This window comes from Parasteatoda tepidariorum, chromosome 3 (assembly GCF_982258835.1).
Source record: "Parasteatoda tepidariorum strain Cologne lab strain chromosome 3, Ptep-v5.0, whole genome shotgun sequence".
In the NCBI taxonomy this organism is placed as follows: Eukaryota; Metazoa; Arthropoda; class Arachnida; order Araneae; family Theridiidae; genus Parasteatoda; species Parasteatoda tepidariorum.
Window position 1 is genome coordinate 110,357,410 of NC_141757.1, and position 15,868 is coordinate 110,373,277.

At 31.6% G+C, this 15,868-nt stretch overlaps 1 protein-coding gene across 8 annotated transcripts in view; it reads left to right on the top strand.

The window, feature by feature from the left end:
* The window catches only part of Dgk (diacyl glycerol kinase 1), a 464,938-nt gene that overhangs the window by 168,591 nt on the left and 280,479 nt on the right, over window positions 1-15,868 (top strand). The window lies entirely within an intron of this gene.

The window sequence follows — 15,868 nt, forward strand, 5'->3', positions numbered from 1 at the left end:
TAACCCGATCGATATGAAAAATTTTTCACTTTGCGAAATATTCTGTCTGAAAAATCATTAAAATCGTACGCTGGTTCATTTTTCAATATAATTGCAAATTTTACATCCAGAGTAAAATAAAATAGAAAAATTAAGCGAATAAAACAACTGCAAGTTAGTACTTTAAAAGAGTAAGAAGCACAACCGCACATTCCGCCTTTAGTTAAAAATTCAATTTGCAAATTGTATTATCATCTTGACTACAACCTATTTGAATATTTAATCACCATTCGCGGTATTCCTGCAATATTCCAGTCACTCCATATTAGGAATTCAAATTGAACGAATAGCCCCGAGACTTTGGGTTGCAGCACATTTACTTTGGAATTCATATTTATTCAATATCCTTGCTTTTGTCTTCTTTTTTTATTTTCAAATCAGAAGACGACACAAAACTTTCTTGAAAATTTTGTCCTTTTGTTTCTGCGTCTTCAGTTTCTGAATTTCCGCCTTTTGTTCGTAAAATTAATAATACCCCGTTAAAAGGTTTCATGCAATTTCAGTGTGTCACATTTCGTAAAAATGGCGCGTTGCATTTTTAAAGCTAAAAGAACAAAAGAAATTCCATTAAAAATTAAATGAAGATGGAGTTACTTCTTTGTAATATGTTTCATGATGCGGGTGAGGCTTTTGTTGTTATTAAAATGATAGCGCATGAATTTTTAATTTAATTAATATGTTTGGGAATTCACCGTTAGTCTTAGAGTATGATATTTTCACAGAACGCGTTGTTAGATAAACAATATTGCACCAAGTGCCTCAAATCAGAGAGTCAGATTAAATATTTTGGGTAATATCCATTAAAAAGAAACCAGTTTGTTGAGGACCTTAATTTTTTTTTTTATTTAGACTATTCCATAAATATTGATACAAGCTTTAAAGGAAGGTCGACGCATCAAAAGAATTGAGAACTGCATAGCTACTTATGACCGAAAATGTCATGGTACACCGCTAGCGACGATTGTTACTTTAGAAATAAGTTTTGTTGCTGATACTAAAAATAGCCATCCCGTTTAAAGGGGTATTAGGAGAATGACAGACCCGTCGTCTTGAAAGATCCTCCCAGGAGAGGGGACACGGGTCCGTAACGGCCGTGGGACCCGGTGAAGCTCCACCGTGGCATTTATTTAAAAACAAAAGATACATTTATTTCTCTTCGGTAACAGCCTGAACATTCAAAGTGAGATACTAAAAGTAAAAATCCCAATTTACAAAATACTACCTAAATGACAAGCAAAAAAAAAAGTATTAATAATAACATAAGAATAACAGATCAATGGATCCTTATAAATAGAATCATAATTATCAATCAGGTCAAATGTTTTCTATAAAGAAACGATAGATAAATAAAGGTTGCGGAAATAACTATGTCAGTTGCTGCAACATACATGACAGTTGCTAAGATTCAGTCAAAGGGAAATGAAGTCGTAAAGATGATGGTCAACATCGAGAGCATTGGTTCTGCTAATAATCAAATTTAGAGCCGAGCGTCGATAAGAGCAGCAGGTAATGCAAAATGGTTAAAACAAATAGAAATTAATGAATAAATTGAACTTACAAATGTCATTGGGTGCTTATATTACAGAAACACGCTTGATTATCTTCTTGTTTACTTCCAGATCAAGCATTCATGCAATACATATGGAAACGTTTAGTTAGAACTTTCGCTATATCAGTTTGTGGTACATTGAACACAAATAGTGTTACAGAAAAATATCCATCCCATTTACTTTTCTCAAACTCTTATTTTAGAACAAAAGATAGTTGATGTTGCTAAAAACATTTTTTCGAGTCCTTACAAACCATAACTTTGAAATAAAGTTTTGTTGATGCATACATTGAACGCCATTTGTTGTTTATATTACAGAAACCTTCTAAACTTTCGACGAACTCTCTCCTCATTTACTCCACGATCAAGCAACCACACAATACATATTTAAATAATAAGTCATTTTAAACCACCCAATATCAGTTTATGTGCTACATTTTATGCTGGTTACGCCAAAAATATTCATCACATTTGCTGTTCTCAAATCGATATTTTAGAACAAAGTTCAGTTGATGGATAGATTGAACTTCTAAACGTCATCTGATGTTTATATTACAGAAACATGCTAAACTCTCTCCTCGTTTAACTCCATGATCAAGCCTCCCAGCATTTACTTCAAAAACTTCATATCCTATTGGAAAAGCATTTGACAGGCCTGCAAGCGGGTAGTTTGTGGAATAGTTGATGTTAGAAAAGCACGTAGCATTGACAGCGTCAACTTCCTTGTGGACGCTGACCTGTCTATCGCTGTCAGTGTCGATGAGGTTTCCATGACAACGGCAGAAACGGGAAAATCAGTCAAAAGAAGCTTCATTTTTATTGGATACTGAGTATTTATTTCCGAGTTGCATCGAAGTTAATTTAGTGTCATATTTTCAAGATACGGTTTTATTTTTTTTCCTCTCTGGGCTTTGATTTCTTAGCTTTTATGAGGAAACTCAATCGTCTATAAAATGTTAAAAGGACAGTTTAAAATGTAAAATTATTTTTTGGAAAATTAAATGTGAAAGTTTTTTTTTAATATTTCCAGAAATATTTAGAATGTAATTTTATTCAATTCTTTGTTATGTTTCGTTTTTTTTTTTTTTTTTTTTTTTTTTTTTTTTTTTTTTTTTACGAAGACTATTACGCCAGCTTGCGATTATCCTCCAGTTTCTAAAACTGCATTGTAGAACAGTTCAGTGTAAAATGGTGCTATGAATAAATAGGTCAATTTTAATAACAATCAAACTTAACAAATTTGAACAATGAAACAAAACAACATGATGGTTTGACATTTAGAAGGCTTTTAAATAAGCTTTTCATTCTAATTCGTTGCCTGTCATACAAGTGATACTGAAGAAGAATTATTGTTAATAATTACAGCGCCCTCTGTTGATCAGACAGAAAATCGTAACAAACTGCTCTTGCAACCGTTTTAGATCATATATTATTATATTATAAATTGAGAATTATTCAATGAGTTCAAATCATTAAAAAAATATATTTAATTGAAAAAAAGCACTTATATAAAGGAAAAGATATTATAGTATATTAGAGTATATTGGCAAAACATCAAGGTAGGGAATAACGGGAATTGGCTCTTAGCCTTAAAAAAATCGGTGTAGTGAAAAAGTGACCTTATTTGAGGACAGGGCTAAAGAGAATAGAATCTATTCTTTTTAGCCCTGATTTGAGGCAGCAATTTAAAATTGTCCGCTTTAAACAGGTGAGGTAGAAAGGGGTTGTTGGTTTGCTTAGTTCTAAGTGATGAGTCTTAAGATTTCCATGACTGGTTTAAAAATTTTCAGTTTTTACAGAAATATTGCTAAGTTAAAGAGCAAATAGAATAACTCTTTCTCGATTCGGTAAATTAATCATTTCTATTAAACACAAATGTCCCTTTAATGGGTTATTATTAAAAATTGATTGTTATTATTATATCAATACGCGATTACGTTGCACCAGGGTAGACAATAACGAGAAGTATCACTTAATATTAAAAAATGAACAATATAAATAAATACCGGCACTTTGTTAAAACCCCAGTGTAAGGAATAACAGGCAATTGGGGGACTTGCACTTCAAAAAGAAGATTACTATACACATGTGACCCATGACGCCAGCTGATCGTTTAAGTGGTGTGTTAAAGTTGAGCTAAGTTTCTCCGCATAATTTAAAATGTTAATTAACGTGGAATAAATTAAATACAGTGCCATAGTGCATATCGAATTTATTGAAATTTCGATTTATTAATTGTTTATGTATTTTATGGTAACCGTGACATATTTTTGCTTTGTGTACCAAGCAATTTCGATGCATAATCAGTATGTTTATATTCTACATGGCTTCCTGCCTGTCTTTGGGTAAAGAAATATAAATAATTAAAATGTTTGTGTAAGAATATAGAATGTGACACTTGAGAAAATTGATACTTGACGGGCTTGGCTTATTCGAAACAGAATGTAAAGAGCAGTTGATAACGTAAACAAATGCCACGTTTCAGCAACTAATCAGGATCGAAATACCCTCGCTACGTCATGTGCTGGTATCCCATTGTCGACAGTGAAAGGCAAATTCATTATTATTTTGTTCCTATCCGGATTAATAATATTTTTATTAATACTACTAGGGAATAAATCATTATAATATTATTATTAATCTTTTTATTTTCTTTTCTTTTTGCTGCATTAAATTTTTTTAACGGATCTTGCATATTTTTACGTCATTGATTTCAAATCAGTAATCGATTTTTATATCCACGCTATAGTTTTTTAATCACTTTTTTAGTCTATTTTTTGTTGAAATGCATACGTTTAAAAACATTCTATATAACAAGGGGTCGCATAAATGTTGCAGCAAACATCTAGTGAGTTAGGGCATATCATCAGGAATAAAACTGCATAGATACGAGATATGTCCGATAATTTCGTCATACATGGCTAAAGGTGCCAGTTACAACTCATGGCGACAAGTTATAATAAGAAAACGCTCCTTATTGCCATGGACGACGACCTTTCTGGGCATAAGTTGCTATCCAATTTTGATTCTGATAATTCTAGATGATCTTGATGATGGCCTAGAGGATTGTGGTAACATTTATACGACCCCCTGTTACTTACAACGTTTTTAAACTTGCACATTTCGATAAAACAATGGACTAATATGCTATTTAAAAAAATCTGTAGCATTGTTAGCAAAACTTATTAATGTGGGGATTTGAATCCCTGCCATCATTAATTTGTCAAGAGAGAATATTTGGATAAATGCAACAAAAAATTTGTTCCTCAGTACAATTATGAATAATAACCGTGTCAAAAATAATTCTTATTCCATGCACTGATGTTTACCTTAATCTGCTTTTTATCGTAATAAAAAAGATCTAATTTTTAAAAAAAAAATTCATACCAACTAATAAAAAAAAGAATATTTCTAAATAAAAATATTTTATTGTTTTATATTGGACCTATAGTTTTTATTTTAAAATCATTTATTTTAAATTTAATTAGTTTATAACATCAAATATGAAATCACCATCTCACGGGAATAGTGATCATTTTACCCCTATCGCCTGAAATGAAACTATTTCCTTCTCCTACCTCAACTAGGAACACATGAATCGGGAAAATAGGCGTTAATATTACCAAAAAACATAGTTTTCCATTTTTTTAATAATAAAAAGGAATAGAATAAACATGAAACTCCATACCGATTAATTGAATTTTTTAAAAAAATATTCTTTTAATTTAGTTTATTTAGTCTCTTGTATGAAAATTAATTTCTAAAAACTCAAAATGCGAAACTATTTATTTATAAGAAACTAAATTGATTTTCGGCGTATGGTGAAAAAAAAATATTTAGTCGTAACCGTTTATAAAGGTAAGCAGGGATCATTTTACTCGTTATATGAGGTTGCGTTCTAAACCCAAATCGGTAGGATTATCAAAAATAAAAGAATAATGCACAAAAATGATTGGCTAACCTTTAATTATTTTTATTATTTTTTACCAGCAGGCAAAATGGGCCTTGGCTTGTATTTCATGGCGTCCTCACTTTTCTACTACAATAATCAAGAGTAATAGTAAACAGTGCACATGCGTTACTATGGCGACCGCTGCTGTTTAATAATTTTTTTAGAATTGTTTTTTTCACTTTTAATTTTGTTATGCATTAAGTGGGTGAGTTTATTTGTGAGATAGGGGACCATAGAGAGATCCCATAAATTTTTCTTGAGTTGTGAATAAAAGAGAATTTCATCATTTGAACGATATTTTTGTTTTTATTGTTTTAATTAAGAATCAGAAATTCTAACCTACAGTTCAAACTGGATCGTTTTCAAGACTAATTCAAGTGAATATCACAAATAAAGAGGATCCAAAATGATTGACACGGTCCCAAAAGTTAGAGTTGAAGCAAGAAAAAAACGATGCCAAGGCCTAAACTTACCGAGACTGAAAAAGCCAAAACCAAAGAGTGTAGACGGGAATACCTTAAGCGTTACACACAAAGGGAAAAACGAAGGGATTCTTTTCGCAAACGTAAGCATGAAGCTCGTCCCTCACAAAAGTACCATAGTGGTTGAGAGAATTGAACCCTACCGAAGAGCGAATGGTGACTCTCCGAACCCCTTTCATGCAAATACGAGAACTGGGTGTTGATTACCAGTTGGGGATAAAATAATCCATTGTCAACGTACCCAAAAACTTGCACAAGACCGTTGAATGTCTTTCATGCCATATAAATGATTCATTCACTATTCATGTGAAATTGAAAAAAAGCCTAGCTTTCAAATCATATTTCATGTATGAACTTGTGAATCCGAAACGGGTGTCTGATGCAGCTTACAATATCCATCAAACACCATTGTATCCATCCGAAAATGTTAATATTTATCTCGATTGGCTGCTCAATGTCTATTCAGTCATCAAAAGAATTTACACAAAATGCGTCTGAGCTGCTTTTAAATATGTCTGTGAAACTGTGTACCGAGCAGTTCAGGATTAACAGTTAAAGATGTCCAAGGTGAAAACACAATAAAGTTTCTTTCTCCCAAAAAAATTAGAACACAACCGTTTGGCAACCTGTGGGCAACCTGTGTGAACACAACCATTGTGTAACCTGTGATAGTCTTGCGGTGATCACAATTTTCTTCATTTTGTAGGGAATCGTATTTTATTACTTAATAATTTTTTTAATGAAAGTTTCATTTATGGCCTTCAAATGGAACAAATATAATTAAAACAGAGTTGAAAAATTACCAAAATTTCAGATTAAGTATCTATATATATATTTCTCTTACACGGCGATAAAAAAAAGCCTCATTACAACTCTCCGAATGGCAACGCTAGAAAATCAACCAATAATTGCCGCTAAAAATGTCACATGCCAAATCTAGATTTGGTGGATCAACATATAGCGCTTCTAAAAATGGAAACTGAAATAACCAGAGTGTAAAATATTATGTGCTTATGCGCATCGTATTTTTTGTTAAATAATTTATTTTCTATATATATATATTTCTCTTACACGGTGATAAAAAAAAAGCCTCATTGCAACTCTCCGAATGGCAACGCTAGAAAATCAACCAATAATTGCCGCTAAAAATGTCACATGCCAAATCTAGTTTGGGTGGCTCAACATATAGCGCTTCTAAAAACGGAAACTGAAATAACCAGAGTGTAAAATATTATGTGCTTATGCGCATCGTACTTTTTGTTAAATAATTTATTTATTATATATCAGTTTATAGATGGTAACGAGAAGAGTTTTGTGGTTGCTATGGTGACTAATTAGAAGGTAAATTGTTTTTTTGAGTGAGTGTGAGATTTGTTTTTTGGAACTGCGATGCTGTAATTTTATTGTTTAGTTAATAAACCTTCCTTTTATATTAAACGTGACAGTAGTTTCCTTAATTATTTGATTCGAAGTCCTTGGAGTTTTATTTGAGGTCAGTTTATTTTGTATTTTTTGACAAGAGAGAGCATTCTCACCAAGCGAGATTTCTTCCGAAATTCAATGTTTTGTTTATGCAGGGTTTTTCCATTGCAATTTCTCTTATTTAAATTTTTAATATACTTAATTATAGCCAAAATTTTAACCTTTTTAAAGAGATATCAGTTTTAGAAATTTTATCTTAAGATTTTATACTATAGCACATTTCTAATAGGTTTAACGAATTACATGTCATTTATTTGAATTCAAATTTATTTTAATGACTTAGTATTTACTAAAAAGATGTAATTTTTTTTTAAAAAAAAAGTTGTTATATAAATTTGAATGATTGTTTTGAATTCTTAGAATTTTGTGCATTTGCAATGTACCTAAGTTAGTAGCGAGCGAAGGGAGCTTGGTTTGCGAAGCAAACCATATAACATTGCGTAGCAATTTTCGGGGGTTGCCGAGCGTTAGCGAGCAGGGGGCACAGCCCACTAGTATTTATTATTATTACTATTATTATTTTCCTCTGCTATGAGAAACTATGAGTTTTGGTAGCGTTTTGTTCTCGTGCCTCTCTTCGATAATTTTTAGGCATATAATTTTCTCATTTTTAAAATTAAAGATATGATAAAAAATAAATGAAACGCAAAACGTTAATAAAAGCTGAACGGACACATATTAATTACAGGAAGGCATCTGAGCAACATGAGTTAAAATCTATTTAATGGTTCGCTTGGCAACAATTTAGTTCTTTGAATGACCCCACTTTTTATTTAGTTATTCCTTGGCTCTCTATCAATAGCGTCATAACTCAACTAATTGCACGATAAAGTGCAAGTTCAATTTTCTTACTCTTTATTGATTACATACAATGCACATTATTTGAAAACCAAGCTTAACCCCCTCTCACCCCCGTCAGGGGGCATCCGGAAAATACTGTAGACTCGCACATAGTGCGCGCACGTGACCTCTCAGCAAAAGAAAAAGAGGATTAAAAAAGGTAGGCTTGGTGGCGATCCATGGCAACACGTCGGAAAAATGGGCAAGGGAGGCAGAAGCAACACCCAGGGAAAACCCTGGTTGATGTTGGTTGGGCGCCGCGCGATGAGCAGCGACCTCCCCAAGATCCAAAGATTCCCTGCCCCCAACCAGAAGGCCTCAAAGAATGTAAAGAAATCTTAAAATTAACAAAAGTTTTTTAAATTTTTTTTTTTTTTAATGGCGGACACTTGGGATGTATTGTCCCATTGGCCTCTAATGCCTAATAACTGCTACTCTCATCTCGTTACCCAGTGGGCACCTGTGGTGAAGCCACGGCGGTAGAGCAGCGTCGCCCACAAATTAACAAAAGTAGTTACTCAGAAAATAAAATTTAGGGGCGTGAGTGTTCAAACATAATAGGCGAGGCATCAATAAAAAAAATAAAAAACATTGAAAAAAGGTGACAAACATATTATGATGATGAAAAGTACCAGAATTTGTCCAAAGCCCATGAAAACAGATACAATTTCAAAAAGAAGAGTTAGTGCGAGGCAGCCGTAGAGAAATATCCACAAACAAGAAGAAACTCAAAACATGAAAAGTTAGAAAATTTGACAAAATTTTGAACAATAAATTAATCAAAAATTCGAAAATTATTTCTAACGAAAACAAATATAGTATTTGCGAAGGTTACCAGATAAAAATAAATAAATAAATAAATACATATATTAAAAAAATAGTAATAATACTGTTAACATACAGAAAATTGTTAACAGTAAGATACAATTAATGCATCTCATGAAATGTAGAACTCGTTAATTGTAAAGCATACATTTGTTGACGCCGTCTAGTCAAGTTCCCTTGTAAGGAAAAGGCTTTCCATTATTTTAATGATTCCCTGTTTGACTTTCACCTGCTTTCCAAAATAATTTAAGTCGGGTGTAATTTAAATGTCCAGGAAAATTTTTTTGTCGAAGGTCTCGAAATTTGCCGCAATTTATTAAAATATGTTGCAAATTTTTAAAAGTATTGCAGGAGTCACAGAGTGCTTCCTTGCCAAAAAAATCTAGCCTGGTGCTCTCTGTGAGCCCCGTGATTTGTTAGGAATTAATAAGAAAGGAATTTGCTATTATTTTGTTGGTGTTAACTCATGGAATTAATTGATGGGTAAGTCTACCCTTTTCCTCACTGTCCCATCTTCTCTGCCATTCGTTGATCAATAAGTTTGTTAATTCCCTTCTAGTGTAGTCCCTTTCGTTTGAATTTCATGAATGTCGATATAGGGTTCTTCACACGCGGATTTGGCCAGTTGGTCAGCCGCCTCGTTACCCTCATTTCCACGTGCGCTTTTATCCAGTTAAGATGGATGTTTGGTTTGTATATCTTTTTGATTGCATCAGTTATGTAATTAGAATTGTCAGTGTTCTCAAGGGCCTGTAGACTTGATAGTGAATCGGAAAAAAGTGTTACTGTTTCTGTTAAGCTTTGTGTTAAAATCCTTGTTATTGACTGGTAGATAGCCCATAATCCAGTTTGGAACACTGTTGCAAAATCAGAGAGTCTGAAGGTTCGAAATTCATTTTGAACCCTAACAATATTTGAAATGGAAAAGCAAACGTATGTTGGCTGATTTATCCAACTACTTCACTTAAATACCTAACATTTGAATGTATAACAATGTCAGACATGGCAAGAAAACCATCAAAGATATATTTATTATTAACTTTTTGGTGACTGCCCACAGTGCTTAAGTGTTTACATAAATTCTTTGTGTTCCATGGGCGCTCCCCTTTGCGTTAAAGTTTAAAGATTTTGCAATTATTTAACACTTATTTACTATAAGTTTTTAAAAATTTGAAATGAATTTTTTTTTAATGGTTTCAATAAAAGAATTTTTAAGAAGTTTATGAATAATTACTCGCTAAATCTATGTCAAGCCTGTAACAATGGCTTTTTATAGAAACTTTTCAACTTGTAATCAAGCAGCCCTTTTTTAAAAAGAAAAAAGAAGAGAAAACTTTTTCATTAACTTTGTTATATTATTAATCCTGAACTGCCAACAACAAGTTTGACAGCATACATTAAAGAAAAAATACATAGATAAAATAGTTTAGATGGATAATGATAATTAAAATAATTTAAATAGATACCATTTAATGAATTAAATTATCGCAAATTATGAAAGTAAAATGTATACCATCTTCGATTTAGTGACACAAAACAAACGGCAAATTTCCGTTTTACTCGACGATAAGCTTCCTTTTTCGAAAAGAAATCGAAGTCGCGATGTAGAAGTATCCCCATTACCCCTTACGCTTTCTCGTAACATTAAGCGGATATGTGAAATATGGGTGTTAAATACTTCCAGAACCTATGTATGACCAGCATTACGTATATGGGCAGTATCCATACTTAACTCGCACCTAAAACTTCTGAATTGAGATTCCCATTACTCTTCATAAACGTTAAATGAGGCGTTCGTTTCACTTAACTGTGATCGTAATGCCCCAGCTTGATATTTTCTGCAACAAATCCGGGTACATGTGTGGTGGTGGTGGTTCATTTGGCGTGTTCAGCTTTACGGTAAATTAGGTCTTAGAAAAGTCATTCAAACTACTCATTTTTGCTGAACATGCAGCTTTTTTATTTTTTGTGGGATTTAAAATGATTTTGTAAAAATTGCTTTTTAAGTTTAAGGTCGAAGGTGAATTGTGATTATGAGTTAGAAAGGAATATATGTCTGTTTTGAATTATTCTGTATTTAGGAATGTTATTATAATTATTTTCATAAAAGTTGAGTGAGAAATTTTTTTTTATTATTATTCAACCTATGAAATGTAATAGATAAAACATAGCAACTGATTTAAGGAATCATATAGTATATAAAAAAGTGCTGTTATGTGTTTCAGTTATAAACTAGTTTAAGTCTTAAAATATATATGTAATGGATTAATAATAGTAACTGTTTATGGGAATCATAAATAAAACGAAAAAAGTGTATAAGTGTTAAAAGCTGCAAAATCTATCTATCGGGTAAATAATCGAACTGATTAAAGTAATTATATATGTAATAAAAAAGAGATTAGTGTTTAATCTATCAAATCTATAGAATGTATAATTAAACGCAACTGATTATTGGAATATATAAAATAAATAAAATCTTATTAGTTAAGCTGCAAAACCTATTTAATGGATCAATAATCGCATTTGATGATTCTGTAAACTATGTACAAAAGAGTGTATTAGATTTTAGCAATAAGATCTTTCATATGTATTAAATATTACTTAGAAGAATTACAGATAATAAAAACGTATATTAGAAATTAAACTATGAAATCGATATAATGAATTGTTGGAATCATATATAATAAAAAAGTCTTAGAAATTATACTAAAATCTATCTAATGGATTAAAAATCGTGAGTCATTATAGGAATTACATACAATAGAAAAAATGTATTAGTGTTCAAGTTAAAAAGCCTTCCTAATGGATTAATAATCACGAATTACGTATAATTAAACAGTGTGTTACTATTCAAACTCTAAAATCCACCCAACGGATTAATAATCATAACTCGTTATCGGAATTATATATAACAAAAAAGTGTATTTGTATTTAAACTAAAAATGCTATTTATTGGATTTAAAATCAGCGTTGAACACGAACTTTTCTTTGAGAATTCTTTAAGTTTTATGCTAATCAATAAGGAAATAAAATCATCGGAATAAAACAACATTTTTATCTTTGCAAAATAAGTACACAATCCCTTTCCTCCATCAAGTGTTAAAAATTTGTATATGTGATATATTTCAGCACCTGGCTCGCACCGACCACAGTGCTGACGTGAAATATCCTCAGTGGTAGGCGGATCATGGGTTAGAGTCATCTTGTCGTCAGGACAACCATTAGAGGTTTTCGAGGTTTTCCTCTCCGTTTAATGCAAATGCGGGTTAGTTCTATCAAAAGGCCCTCTACGAAGACAAAGTTTCTTCCAATACTTGATCCAAGAGTTCACTTGTCTTCTGGATTGGATTCAAAATACAAGGATACGGAGTTGAACATTGGTTGTCGTAAATTCATAATTGGGTTGACTGTTCAACGACGGTTATAAGATAAAAAATATTACAAATTAATCTTTAAGAAAGGAGCATATAAAACATTATCAAAATTTCAAGAACCACAACTGAGGAAGGCAGAACTAAAAATATTGAAACCGTTTAGATTACCTTATTAAACAGAGATGGGTTAAAAGGCAAATATCAGAAACAAGTTTAAGTTTCACCAAACAATCAAACTGCTTTTGATGTTTTTATACCGACATCCTCACTAGCAAAGTGACAGATTTCGCTAGACAAAATATTGTCTTTCAGTCGCAAAAATATTATTTCGCCATCTCTAGTAAGCGTATTTTTCCCCTTCACTTTTCATAAGGATTCAAAAAGCGGTATATCAAAGGCGGTTATTGCAGATTACCCCATATTTATGAAAATTGGCCAAACTTCTCCTATCATCCCATATTCGGAACTTTTCATACCTATTAAGCTTTCAAAACAAGCTTTTACATTTTATTTGTAAGAAAACAAGTTGAAAGTAGATGGTACAACTCTATAAACCAAAGATCTATTAAGATTTTTTTTACTATTAAGCTTTCAAAACAAGCTTTTACGTTTTTTTTCAAAGAAAATAACTTGAAAGAAATGGGGTAAAGCTCTAAAAGCCGAAGATCTATTAAGCTTTCTTTATCTATTAAGCTTTCAAGGTTAGCTTTAAAAAATTTTTCAAAGAAAATAAGTTGGAAGTATGTGGTACAGCTCTATAAAACTAGGGATTCTTTTTCTTGTTTTCAAATAAATATCTTAGAATTTGATCACAAAAATTCCAGTGAATTCACCAAGCCTATTTCAAAGAAGCGACCGAAGAAAAAAAGGCACAATTTTCTTCAAAATAATCAAATTCCCTAGAACTGGAATTCTTCATGCGGATCGTATTTTCGATTTTGCGTAGGTGGAATTTCTTTGGAAGAAGGCATTAATTTGTTGTTTGTTCTGAGAAACTCTTTCGAATTATAACTTCCATTGCAGTGCTCGTATACAATTTCCGCATTAAGTAGTAACTTTATATGAAGCTTTTATTTTAAATTGCATTTTAAATATTATAAATTTCTAAAAAAAATCAACAAATAGTAATCTTTATTTAAATAATTCAAAATAGTTTTTATCTCAGATATTTTTTTTGTATTTAAAAATCAAATCTACTATGTCTCGTATTCAATGTTAATAATTCAGTTCATTATTTTACCTCTCAAACAGTTTTGTTGCTGTAAAACAATATGCATCGATAATAAATTCCCCCTTCCTCGCAATGAAATAAAGAGCATATTATCAGATTTATTTTAATCCGTTAAAGTTATGAAAATTGTTTCAGAGAAGTTGGGAATTTTGTTACAAATTGCTGTCGTAGAATTTTAAATAATGATGATTTACTGTACTTTAATCTTTCATTTTTTCAGTTTTGAAACAGAGTGGTTTAAGCTTTGCTTTTGTCCTTAATTTACTTAATAAGATCTCACTAATTTAGTTCAATTTTTCTCAGTTAATAGAATTATTCATAACCACTTATTTTATCTTTCGCTGTAAAACAATACGAGCTTCTTTTTATCGTATAATTTGGTTTCAAAGTTTATAAAAAGAAAATAAATCTGCTCTCAAGGCGCCTTTACTACATCATGGGGCAATAAAATCTTAATTTAACTTCAACTAACAAACAATTTCGAGTCAAACTTACTAATCAGCAATGCACATAATGTTAAGTCCATTTTACTATGAAACAATGTAAATAATGTAACACATGACCCCTTGTTTGCTATTATAATTGAGATTAACCAACGAATTTAAAGACTTGAATCAACGGACTTAAAGATGATCAACCGACTTAAACAAGTTAGAAAACTACAGGATTCATGAACACTGAATTTTTTTAACTTCTGTTTACGGTTTTTATTTTATTTTATAACCGTCATTGAACAGCCGACCCAATTTCATGGGTTTACGATTACTTACGTTCAACTCCGTAGCATTGTAATTTTGAACCAATCCGGAAGACAAGGAAACTCCTGGATCAGTACCCCCAGAGGTATTGATTTGTTGTGGGAACATGGAGGACTTTGAGACTCGACAGATTTAACGTGCATCAGTTGTTTACGGTTAGTAATAATCGGCAAAATTGTTATCCAGTGTTTGCTCTAGATTTTGCAGCTAATCGACGCACTTTAATGTTTTATACAGTCCATGGCCAAATTATTCGAAGCACTGTAAGATTCTATGTAAAATCTTAATTATCAGGTCATACTATACAGCGTTCTTATTTTTGCGTGACTGAAACTGGTTTGCACTAGTTTACGTTCGTGTATCAATGGGTTAACATTGTAATGCAATACGTTAAAAATAAATACAAATAGGAAGTTTATAAATTATCTCCTTAATAAAAACCCATTACATGTATGTTTGAATATAAAAGTATTGCATATAAACTTGTGCAAAACATGCAATTATTAAATAACTACAGTGCGTCGAATAATTTGATCTAATTATTACAATATAATAATATAATACCTGATGTAATAAATATTCTATATTTATCAAATATATCGTCTAGTTTATCCAATCGTCAAATTTATATTATATATCGCCTCATTTTAATACAATAATGCTGTTTAGTAAACAATAATGCTGTTTAGTAAATGCTGATAATTAAGATTTTACATAGAATCTGATAATGCGTCGATTGATTTGGCAAGAGACTGTAGATCACGGACTTTAGAGATCGCGATTTTCGTAAGCTTATGTTGAGTTTCGTATATGAAATAATTTAACGGGAGTACGACCGTGAAACCTGGATTCCTGTTCCCTAGGTAGTCACGAGTCATCTTGATAAGCTGATCGATTAGTTCATGACCCCTGGTTTGCAATAGCTGTTGCAACTGATGAACAAGCGTCTGGGTTTTTTGGGCATCTGGTTTTCATCAACTTATATTTTAACAATGCATTCCGTTCCTTCTGATCTAATATCAATCAATTTGAGATTAGAATTTCCCTTATATCATGTTTAAGAAAGTGTTTTAGGAATAATTTTGACTATTAATATTTTTGCATTAGTTTTAGGTATTATCATAATAAAATGTTAAAGAAATTAAATTTCTTCATGATTTTACAAAGAATTAAACACTGCCAGTATTGTTTCTAAGATATTACGGACATCTATACTCCTGTTTTTTTTTTTTTTTTTTTTTTTTTTTTTTTTTTGTCGTATGCCTGTTTAGGCAGGGGGGTGTGATTGTTCCTGCTTTTCAGTGGCCCCATCTATGGCCAGGAATTCGACTTCTGC